We start from the raw sequence: 12,337 nt of genomic DNA on the forward strand, positions 1-12,337 counted from the left end.
AAACCAAACTGGAAAAGCTTTTTCCAGGCTTTGTTGTTGTGTGTGTGTGTGTGTGTGTGTGTGTGTGTGTGTGTGTGTGTGTGTGTGTGTGTGTGTGTGTGTGTGTGTGTGTGTGTGTGTGTGTGTGTGTGTGTGTGTGTGTGTGTGTGTGTGTGTGTGTGTGTGTGTGTGTGGACTAGGCGTTGAAGCTTGTGTTAATATTAATCAGTTGAAACACTTGACATTAATAGGCCCAGGGATCACATTTCCTTTTTCTTTATTTTGCATCAGTGAGGTGAAGCTCCTCAGAACTAAAATAACACTATTACTTTCTGTTAGCCTGATTCTAACTAGAGAGCAGGGCCAACATATAGATCTATTCCAGAACATACTAAAATATTGATCTCGGCAAGGGTGAAAGTGGAATCACAGAACTGAAAGCCCTATTTCCAAACGTTACTCTGTGTGGGTAAAAGACATGCCACTAACATTCTCTACATGGATACGTTTCTCATATTGGCAAGAATAGCAGTCCCATTTTAGTTTATAACCCTCTGGAGATTATACAGTATAGAGATGTCCAGTCTGATATCAGTCATAGTTTTCCTCTGTAGATTATATTATAGATGTCCAGTCTGATATCAGTCATAGTAGTTCTCTGGATTATAGATGTCCAGTCTGATATCAGTCATAGTAGTCCTCTGTAGATTATATTATAGATGTCCAGTCTGATATCAGTCATAGTAGTTCTCTGGATTATAGTTGTCCAGTCTGATATCAGTCATAGTAGTTCTCTGGATTATAGATGTCCAGTCTGATATCAGTCATAGTAGTTCTCTGGATTATAGATGTCCAGTCTGATATCAGTCATAATAGTCCTCTGTAGATTATATTATAGATGTCCAGTCTGATATCAGTCATAGTAGTTCTCTGGATTATAGATGTCCAGTCTGATATCAGTCATAGTAGTTCTCTGGATTATAGATGTCCAGTCTGATATCAGTCATAGTAGTCCTCTGTAGATTATATTATAGATGTCCAGTCTGATATCAGTCATAGTAGTTCTCTGGATTATAGATGTCCAGTCTGATATCAGTCATAGTTGTCCTCTGTAGATTATATTATAGATGTCCAGTCTGACATCAGTCATAGTAGTTCTCTGGATTATAGTTGTCCAGTCTGATATCAGTCATAGTTGTCCTCTGTAGATTATATTATAGATGTCCAGTCTGATATCAGTCATAGTAGTCCTCTGTAGATTATATTATAGATGTCCAGTCTGATATCAGTCATAGTAGTCCTCTGTAGATTATATTATAGATGTCCAGTCTGATATCAGTCATAGTTTTCCTCTGTAGATTATATTATAGATGTCCAGTCCATCAACAAACTCTCCATTTGATGTATTACACGTCAACTCCAACTCTATTCACATGTAAAGTACATGTTATCTTCATCAGCAGCACTAGCCTGTGAACGTAGTCGTTCCATGTGTTGTTGACACTTAATTGGATTGTCCTCATAGTTCCTGCTTCAAGTAAAGGTGAGTATCTGGAACCATGAAGCAGAAAGCATTATGTGATAATAGCCTTTAAGTCATAATAAAACCACTGGAAAATGGTTCTACTGTGATCAATGTAGTCTGGTAGAGTTTGATGCATGCCTGATTTCTCAAGACCAATGCCATTTCAATGCAAGTCCTATGCAAGCCAAGCGTTGATACACACTGTTTATTACTGTAATCCGATATGCACAGGAACACTATCTTATTGTGTTGGGTCTGTTAGGTTGCCGTGGTAACGTCAGTACCCCTAGGCGTTGTATTTCTTCAGTAGGTCGCTCTGCCAGTGCCTCTTCTTGTCAGGGAAGACTTTAGGAACTTTGATCTTCCTAAAATCCTCAATACACTTTTTTAGATCTTCCTCCATCACCTTCCTCTCCTCCTCTTCCTCATTGATGCCCGGTGGGGGTCCCCCGTTCTGCTTGACGGTGCTGGGGTGGGGCAGGGTCCTCAGGGCGAGGGTGGTGGGCCGCTGGGGGCTCATGTCTGGCAGGGGCGGAAAGGGGAGAGAAGAGGGAGGAAGGTCAGGGCTGACCGGGGCTGGGACTGGGGCTGGAGGAAGGGGAGGTGGGGGAGTAGCAGGAGGAGGAGGGTCGAGGGGCCGGCCATTTCGCAGGTCCAGAGTGGTGTTTGTTTCTGGTTGGCTGACGGCAGTGCTGGGGTGGCAGGGGTTGTCGACGGACTGGTCTGCATGGCGACTGGTGTCTGGGAGGTCCAAGGGATGAAGTTTGGGAAAGGTTGATCGCCCACCTGTAGCAGAGTGAGAGAGAGAGTGAAAGACAGAGAAAGGGGGAGAGAGAAAGGGGGAGAGACAGGGGGAGAAAGGGGGAGAGAGCGAGGGAATAGAACTTTAAAGGTGCACTTCGCAGAACTAGCTTCGTCATGTCCTGGTTGCTAAATGTCTAATAGTTCGCCTAATTTAATTTCATGTGATAGAACAAGCAGGGACAGTGTAGAGGATCATTGTACCATCTAAACTGTTGTGAAATATATTTTCCATTATCAAAAATATTGTATTTTCAGCTGTTTGAAGCTGGATTACAAAACCGAAAGTAAAAGACGCAAAAACAAAACTTAAGAAAGGGAAGTATAGAAATGGCACACATAGAACAGATCTACCACTTCTTAGACATGCTTCAATGAGAATTACATTTCTAGATGAATTTGGTTGCGTTGCCCCAAAAAGTGACATAATTCAGCTTTAATAGTATGTTGTGCAGTTCCACTATTCTATTCGATCAACCTCAGAGCGTGTAGAAAGCTCGAGATATAAAGTATATGTGATATATGTGGAGAGGGAGAAAAGAGTGGGATGAATAGAAAAACTGTGAGCGATAGAGCGGTCCTTTAGCTGGTATACAGGAGAACAGAGAATATCTGATGACGTTCAGCCTTTAATGTTGGGATTTATCAAAGTGTGTCAGAAACATACCACAGACAAAGCTTCCCAACCAGGATTAGATGTGAGTTCATGTTACCATGCGAACCAAGACAAATACACCCTGGAAGGAGAAATGCTACTAGTTACCACAGCCACAAATTGGCTTTATCATAAAAAACATGTACTTTTTGGTCTTAATTTAAGGTTAGGGCACAAGGTTAGCAGTATGGTTAGGGTTAAGGTTAACGTGTGTGTGTGTGTGTGTGTGTGTGTGTGTGTGTGGAGGCTACCATGATTATAGATAATCCTGAATGAATCGTGAATAATGATGAGTGAGAAAGTTACAGACACACAAATATCGTACCCCCCCCCCCAAAATGCTAACCTAACCCTGAGGTTAGCATGTCTTGGAGATATCTACTCTTATACTCTTATCTACCAAGAAAGTGACTCCAAAATGACACAATACATTATTTACCATTCATTTATATTGGGCGCCAAAATAATCTGAACACAGCCAAAACAAACAGCAAATGCATCCAACAAGTGTGTAGAGTCATAAGCTTCATGTAGTCATTGTGTGCTAGGAATATGGGACCAAATACTTAAATTTTGACTACTTTAATACACATATAAGTGCTGTAATTTCTAAATGGTTCACCTGATATGGATGAAAATACCCTCTAATTATAGCTGACCGTCTGTAATTTAATCTCATATCCATGGTATAATTTCAAATCCAAAGTGCTGGAGTACAGAGCCCAAATGACAACAAAATGTGTCACCGTCCAAATACTGTTGGAGCTCACTTTATATACTGTATGTACGTGGGTTTCTGGGTGTGTGTGGGTCTACAAGTGTGTGTGGGTTTAGCTGTGAGATTGTGGGTTTAGGAATTTGTGTGGGTTTATCATATCAAATCAAATGTTATTAGTCACATGCGCCGAATACAACAGGTGTAGACCTTACAGTGAAATGCTTACTTACGAGCCCCTAACCAACAATGCAGTTAAGAAAAATACGGATAAGAATAAGAGATAAAAGTAACAAGTAATTAAAGAGCAGCCGTAAAATAACAATATCGAGACTATATACAGGGGGGTACTGACACAGTGTCAATGTGCGGGGGCACTGGTTAGTTTAGGTAGTATGTACATGTAGGTAGAGATATTAAAGTGACTGCATAGATGATGACAACAGAGAGTAGCAGTGGTGTAAAGAGGGGGGGGTGGCAATGCAAATAGTCTGGGTAGCCATTTCACTAGATGTTCAGGAGTCTTATGGCCTGGGGGTAGAAGCTGTTTAGAAGCCTCTTGGACATAGACTTGGCGCTCCGGTACCACTTGCCGTGCTGGAGTCTTTGACACATTTTTAGGGCCTTCCTCTGACATGGCCTGGTATAGAGGTCCTGGATGGCAGGAAGCTTGGTCCCAGTGATGTACTGGGCCATTCGCACTACCCTCTGTAGTGCCTTGCGGTCGGAGGCCGAGCAGTTGCCATACCAGGCAGTGATGCAACCCCGTCAGGATGCTCTCGATGGTGCAGCTGTAAAACCTTTTGAGGATTTGAGGACCCATGCCAAATCTCTTTCTATGTCTCTCTCTCTCTCTCTCATGCCTATTTAATCAGACAGCTCAATCATTACCACTTCAGAATCTCTCCATTACCAGCCTCGCTCCCACGGCAACCACACACAAACGCATTTAGGGCCAATGTCACTTGCCTTAAAATCCTTTATACAGTATGTGCAGTCACATGACCAGGCAGTAATGCAACCAGTCAGGATGCTCTCGATGGTGCAGCTGTATGAGTGTGTGTGTGAGTTTAGGAATGTGTTTGGGTTTATGAATTTGTGTGTGGGTTTATGAGTGTGTGTGGGTTTACATGTGGGTGTGTGTGGGCTTAGGAGTGTTTTTGTGGGTTTAGATGTGGGTGTGTGTGGGCTTATGAGTGTCACAGGAATAATCCACTGGGCGATGGGCAGCATCTCTCTCTCCATCATAGAGACTTAGGGAGGAAAATAGAGAAAATACTCCCCAACTCTCTCTCTCATCTTTCACTCACTGCAGAGAAAAACAAAGGGACCATTCCAAATTTACTGGGGGGGGGGGAGGGTAGTGTAGTTTTATTGGGTTCAGGGGAGGGTAGTGTAGTTGTATTGGGTTCAGGGGAGGGTAGTGTAGTTTTATTGGGTTCAGGGGAGTGTAGTGTAGTTTTGTTGGGTTCAGGGGAGTGTAGTGTAGTTTTATTGGGTTCAGGGGAGTGTAGTGTAGTTTTATTGGGTTCAGGGGAGGGTAGTGTAGTTTTATTGGGTTCAGGGGAGGGTAGTGTAGTTTTACTGGGTTCAGGGGAGGGTAGTGTAGTTGTATTGGGTTCAGGGGGGGAATAGTGTAGTTTTACTGGGTTCAGGGGAGGGTAGTGTGGTTTTACTGGGTTCAGGGGAGGGTAGTGTAGTTTTACTGGGTTCAGGGGGAGGGTAGTATAGTTTTGGGGGCAGTGTAGCCATAATTTCTGGGTTCAGGGGAGGGTAGTGTAGTTTTACTGTGTTCAGGGGAGGGTAGTGTAGTTGTATTGGGTTCAGGGGAGGGTAGTGTGGTTTTACTGGGTTCAGGGGAGGGTAGTGTGGTTTTACTGGGTTCAGGGGAGGGTAGTGTAGTTTTGGGGGCAGTGTAGTCATAATTTCTTCCATTCAGGCTAATTTTACTATACCACTGGTCAATTTAGTGTACCAGTTTATCTGTCTATCTTGCCCTCTATTCACCATTCATAGTCACAGTAGTGGTAGGTGGATTGTTTGTCCAGATCGGCAATAGGCAATCATACCACACATAAAAGCATTCAAAGCTGCATCAATTTTCAATATGAATCCACAAGAACAAATAGGAATAGCTGATTGGCAGCAGAGAGGCCAGGTGCATCATTGTGCATCAAACACTCAAACTGGACAGTTTTATCGAAATCTCTTCATTCAAAGACTCAATCATGGACACTCTTACTGACAGTTGTGGCTGCTTTGCGTGATCTATTGTTGTCTCTACCTTCTTGCCCTTTGTGCTGTTGTCTGTGCCCAACAATGTGTGTACCCTGTTTTGTGCTGCTACCATGTTGTTGTCATGTGTTGCTGCCTTGCTATGTTGTCGTCTTAGGTATCTCTTTATGTAGTGTTGTGTTGTGTGATGTGTGTTTTGTCCTATATTTTTTATTTAATTTATTTGTATTTTTAATCCCAGGCCCCCCGTCCCCACAGGAGGCCTTTTGCCTTTTGGTAGACCATCATTTTAATAAGAATTTGTTCTTAACTGACTTGGCTAGTTAAATAAAGGTTCAATTAAAAAAATTAAATAAATGAAAGAACAGTAAAGACATGCAGCTCAAAAAGCTTCCCTACTGATCTTGTTTAGGGACAATACTAGTATCCTACCCAGCCTTCACCAGAATGCAATGAATAATTGCATCATTGCCTTCAAGTGAGAACAAAATTCTACTTAGGCTGCAGGGTAAATGTAATTTGAATAGTAGAGCAAAAAAAATTGTGATTTGAATATTTCATTCCATTTGGATCCGTTGTGGGTCTACTCTGGACAGTTAATACGGTCTAGAAAGGAACAGTAGCAGGCCAGTCTGGTGTATGTTTACTTCTGATACTTAATGTGCTGTCTGTTGCAGATCATCGTTCTCCCAAGTCCTCCTAAAATAATGTGGCAACATATGCTCCCAGCAACACATGTTATTCAGAAAGCTCGAGCTCTGCCTCCTCTCCAATCTGAGCAGCTAATATTTGCGCACCTAGAACCTAACGCTTCACTATAACCTGAATATTTATCATTTAACTTTTAAAATGTATTCCCTTTTATATGTGGCATAAACACAACCAGTCACGTTGTTTTAATGTGATTAGGCTCCTTCAAAAGTCTCTTGTAGGCATGGGCAAATATTCTAGAATCCTCAAAACGGCTTAACATTCACTAGGTTTCCATCCAAACTTTTTATGCGAGTAAAGTATACTGTATGTAGGATAAAAAATGTCAAGACATCATGGGAAAGCATGAAGTGTATTGGGCTAAATGAAAGTTATAATGTTTTGATGAACTTCACAGGGTAGTGAAAGTGCACGGTGATGAACTTGATGCTCCTTTCCAATAAATACTGAGAGTCTTATTCTGGTGACATGATGATCGATGCTTGACTGCAGTTTGACAAATAAAAATAATATTAATCTCGTACTTTTGTCCATAATAATAATAATCTCATCATGTGGGCAATACCCAGACTGTATCCGCGAGCTGTTGGCATATTCGCTATACCTTCGCAACATTTTTTTTGTGACAAAACCATCAGTAAGCCTATAGTTGAAAATGAGATGGAAACCCATTTAAAAAACAAATGATATGCACTACGTATTCACGCGCAGACTTTTATCCGCAACAAGTCAATTTAACGGAACACAACACTGAGGGTAAAATTCACGCATTGTTTTCCTGCAGATTTTAGAATATTCGCATGAAAATCTTTTGCCAATTGGATGGACACCGAGCTACAGGCCCCCTAAAGACTCTGGTACTTGTTCTAGTCAAGAGGCACTTTAAATTATCACCAGCAAACCCAAACATCTAAAAGAAGCTTGTAAAAATTGTAAAAAAAATTTTTTTTTACATTTTACTTAAATTTCCCCCTCAAGCATTTTAAGCAGCTAGGCTGGCTATCTGTGGGAAAAAAAGAGTACTATTAATTCAACTTGGTCTGGTCCACAGAATGATCACGGACTCATTCCCCAGGAGTCTATCCAACTATTTTACATTTGTTACAGCTGTTGTCCACCATCATAAAACCAGAGTCAGAGATTATAATATTCACTCTTTTAAATATAAGAGTCTATCTAGTAAGAACACATTTTTATATTCTGACGCTGTTGAGTGGACATACCAACCATAAACACTTTTTAAAGAATGTCAAAAGCTGACCAATGTGTGAACAGTCAAACCTTTTATTTGTCTGTATCTATGTAACGTGTCTGTATCTATGCAACGTGTCTGTATCTCTGTAATGTGTCTGTATCTCTGTAATGTGACTGTATCTCTGTAATGTGTCTGTATCTCTGTAATGTGTCTGTATCTATGTAATGTGTCTGTATCTCTGTAATGTGACTGTATCTCTGTAATGTGACTGTATCTATGTAATGTGTCTGTATCTCTGTAATGTGTCTGTATCTCTGTAATGTGACTGTATCTCTGTAATGTGACTGTATCTATATAATGTGTCTGTATCTCTGTAATGTGTCTGTATCTCTGTAATGTGTCTGTATCTATGTAATGTGTCTGTATCTCTGTAATGTGACTGTATCTATGTAACGTGTCTGTATCTACATAATGTGTCTGTATCTATGAGATGGAAACAGAATGAGAAGGAGATGGAAACAGAGAGAAGGAGATGGAAACAGAGGGGGGAAGGAGATGTAAACAGAGGGAGAAACACTCAAGGTTTCATTCCCCCCAAAAATCCACCTCCTCAACGTTAAAAATACTTTCAAGACTCTCCCCTTTACTGTATTTTTTTTGCACACCCTCCCCCCTCTTATAATTAACTCAAAATAATGTTTACAACCATAAATTAAAATAACTGTAGAGACCCTGTGTTTATAAAGGTGGATATGAACTTTGGCACTTCATCCTGCTTTTGTGGTACAATCGATGCCACGCAGCACTAGGGGCAAGGAGGTTGAGGGTTCGCCGACCACCCCGGATCAGCTCACTCTCCCTGCCTGTTTCACTAGGCCTACACTGCGATCAGAGCAGGCTGCAGACAACGATCAGCTAGGGGGAAATTCTACTTTCAACATTTTGATGCTGTATTTATAATTATATCAAATATATTTAACAAATTTTCCACCGATGAGTTTCTGTGCCAATGCATCACGCAACCAATAAACAAAACATACAGACTTTGGTCACTTTAATATCATAGTTTGCGCTTTCAACACCACAATAAATAGACTCTGTCAATCTGGATAAACATCTCTCCCTACCTTGTAGGCTTACCCGGTATTTATGGTTGGTAATTTATGGTTGTAAACATTATTTTGAGTTAATTATAAGAGGGGGGAGGGTGTGCAAAAAAAATACAGTAAAGGGGAGAGTCTTGAAAGTATTTTTAACGTTGAGGAGGTGGATTTTTGGGGGGAATGACACCTTGAGTGTTTCTCCCTCTGTTTACATCTCCTTCCCCCCTCTGTTTCCATCTCCTTCTCTCTGTTTCCATCTCCTTCTCTCTGTTTCCATCGCTGCTTCTCTCTCTGTTGCCATCTCCTTCTCACTCTGTTTCCATCGCTGCTTCTCTCTCTGTTTCCATCTCCTTCTCTCTCTGTTTCCATCTCCTTCTCTCTCTGTTTCCATCTCTCCTTCTCTCTCTGTTTCCATCTCTCTTTTTCTCTTTTGTTCCCTGTCCCCCTTTCTTTTACACCTTGTCTTTCTCTATACATTTATTTATCTGTTTTCATCTCTCTCTCTCTCCCTCTCCCCCTCTCTCTCTTTCTCGCTCCCTCTCTCTCCCTCACCCATCTGCTCATTGTGACACATCCCCGTGTTTCCACCATTGGAGCAATTAGCAGCTCTAATGTGACATCATTGCCAGGGCTTAGCACCTCATGTCAACTCATGTCTACTGCACCCAGCACACAGTTCCTATTAATCCTTCATCATCTCTCCTCTTCTACTCCAACTGTACACGACATGTCTTTAGCTACAGTCTAATCATCTGTAGAAAGAGTGATACTTTGCCAACAGTACACAGATCTACAGATCCTGAGTACGGTGAATTAGATGAATATATTCAGATGATGGTGAATTTGAGTAATGTGACTGTGGTTGTTTCATCTGCTGTCATTCTGTAATGGTGAACTGGCCCAAGGACGTGGGACCCTGCGAAACACAGCAACTATTTTGTATTCATGGTAACACCACGGGAAAAGATATTGCATAGTAACTAGTGTCTCTTTAGATTGACTAGTGTTTTTTTCACATCCTGCTCATTTGAGTTAATTACCCATAATTCAGTTCAGATATGAAGCATCTGTCATGTGAAATGAGCCATAAACTAGCTAAGCTATCGTAACCAATCCAATATGCTCCATCCATCCATAAACCTTCCGGCCCAACCATACATCCATCTATTCATCCATTCATTCATCCAGTCTGTCCATCCATCTATTCATCCATCCATCCGTCCAGTCTGTCCAAACATCCATCCATCCATAATCTATATAATCTTTCTGCCCACCTCTCAGACTGTTTGAAGACTCATGACATTTGGAGGTATAATCTAAATCTAACCTACTATTTTACATAGTACAGAACTAATAGGCCACTCCTGCATATTATGCAGCTTTGAAATGCAGTGACAACCCTCTAAGCAATTACAAAGCTGTCAACACTCATGTCACACTGAAGGAGAATACGTGAGAGAGAGAGAGAGAGAGAGAGAGAGAGAGAGAGAGAGAGAGAGAGAAGATGAGGGAGAGCTATAGCAGAGGAGAAAAGAGTGGGAGAGGGAGAGAAAGTCAGAGGGGGAGAGAGATAGGAGAGGACAGGGCAGGGTAGGAGAAGACAGGGCAGGGTAGGAGAAGACAGGGCAGGGTAGGAGAGGAGAGGACAGGCCAGGGTAGGAGAGGACAGGGCAGGGTAGGAGAGGACAGGGCAGGGTAGGAGAGGACAGGGCAGGGTAGGAGAGGACAGGACAGGGTAGGACAGGGCAGGGTAGCAGAGGACAGGCCAGGGTAGGAGAAGACAGGCCAGGGTAGGAGAGGACAGGCCAGGGTAGGAGAGGACAGGGCAGGGTAGGAGAGGACAGGGCAGGGTAGGAGAGGACAGGCAGGGTAGGACAGGGCAGGGTAGCAGAGGACAGGCCAGGGTAGGAGAAGACAGGCCAGGGTAGGAGAGGACAGGCAGGGTAGGATGGACAGGACAGAGTAGGATAGGACAGGGCAGGGTAGGACAGGGCAGGGTAGGAGAGGACAGGCAGGGTAGAAGAGGACAGGACAGAGTAGGATAGGACAGGGCAGGGTAGGAAAGGACAGGGCAGGGTAGGAGAGGACAGGCAGGGTAGGACAGGGCAGGGTAGCAGAGGACAGGACAGGGTAGGAGTGGACAGGCAGGGTAGCAGAGGACAGGGCAGGGTAGGAGAGGACAGGACAGGGTAGGAGTGGACAGGCAGGGTAGCAGAGGACAGGCCAGGGTAGGAGAGGACAGGACAGGGTAGGAGAAGACAGGCCAGGGTAGAAGAAGACAGGCAGGGTAGGAGGGGACAGGACAGAGTAGGAGAGGACAGGCCAGGGTAGGAGAGACAGGCCAGGGTAGGAGAGGACATGCAGGGTAGGAGAGGACAGGACAGAGTAGGAGAGGACAGGACAGAGTAGGAGAGGACAGGGCAGGGTAGGAGAGGACAGGGTAGCAGAGGACAGGGCAGGGTAGGGCAGGAGAATACAGCATTGGACAGGGCAGTGGTATAGAGCACTGGTTCTCAATCCTGGTCCTGCGGACACACAGGGCTGTACATTTCTGTTTTTGCCCTAGCACTACACAGCTGATTTGAATCAGGTTTGTAATGCTCAAGCAAAACTAAAAGTGTGCACCCCTTTGGGTCCCCAGGACCAGGATTGAGAACCAGTGGTGTAGAGGCAGCAACCGCTGTTCTACTACTACAGCATAACTCTACTGTTCTACTACTACAGTATAACTCTATAGTTCTAATACTACAGTATAACTCTACAGTTCTAATACTACAGTATAACTCTATAGTTCTAATACTACAGTATAACTCTACAGTTCTAATACTACAGTATAACTCTATAGTTCTAATACTACAGTATAACTCTATAGTTCTACTACTACAGTATAACTCGACTGTTCTACTACTACAGTATAACTCTACAGTTCTACTACTACAGTATAACTCTACAGTTCTAATACTACAGTATAACTCTACTGTTCTACTACTACAGTATAACTCTACAGTTCTAATACTACAGTATAACTCTACTGTTCTACTACTACAGTATAACTCTACTGTTCTACTACTACAGTATAACTCTATAGTTCTAATACTACAGTATAACTCTACAGTTCTAATACTACAGTATAACTCTATAGTTCTAATACTACAGTATAACTCTATAGTTCTACTACTACAGTATAACTCGACTGTTCTACTACTACAGTATAACTCTACAGTTCTAATACTACAGTATAACTCTACTGTTCTACTACTACAGTATAACTCTATAGTTCTAATACTACAGTATAACTCTACAGTTCTAATACTACAGTATAACTCTATAGTTCTAATACTACAGTATAACTCGACTGTTCTACTACTACAGTATAACTCGACTGTTCTACTACTACAGTATAACTCTACTGTTCTAA

At 42.4% G+C, this 12,337-nt stretch overlaps 1 long non-coding RNA gene across 5 annotated transcripts in view; it reads right to left on the reverse strand.

Moving 5' to 3' along the window:
- Nucleotides 1-239: 239 nt before the first annotated feature.
- The window catches only part of LOC115167834 (uncharacterized), a 30,463-nt gene continuing 18,365 nt past the window's right edge, over nucleotides 240-12,337 (reverse strand). For all 5 annotated transcript variants that reach the window (XR_003870580.1, XR_003870577.1, XR_003870578.1 and 2 more), the window contains exon 2: nucleotides 240-2,290. This is a non-coding gene — a long non-coding RNA (uncharacterized LOC115167834). The remainder of the gene's footprint in view (nucleotides 2,291-12,337) is intronic.

The sequence above is a fragment of the Salmo trutta genome, chromosome 3 (genome assembly GCF_901001165.1).
Source record: "Salmo trutta chromosome 3, fSalTru1.1, whole genome shotgun sequence".
Classification (NCBI taxonomy): Eukaryota; Metazoa; Chordata; class Actinopteri; order Salmoniformes; family Salmonidae; genus Salmo; species Salmo trutta.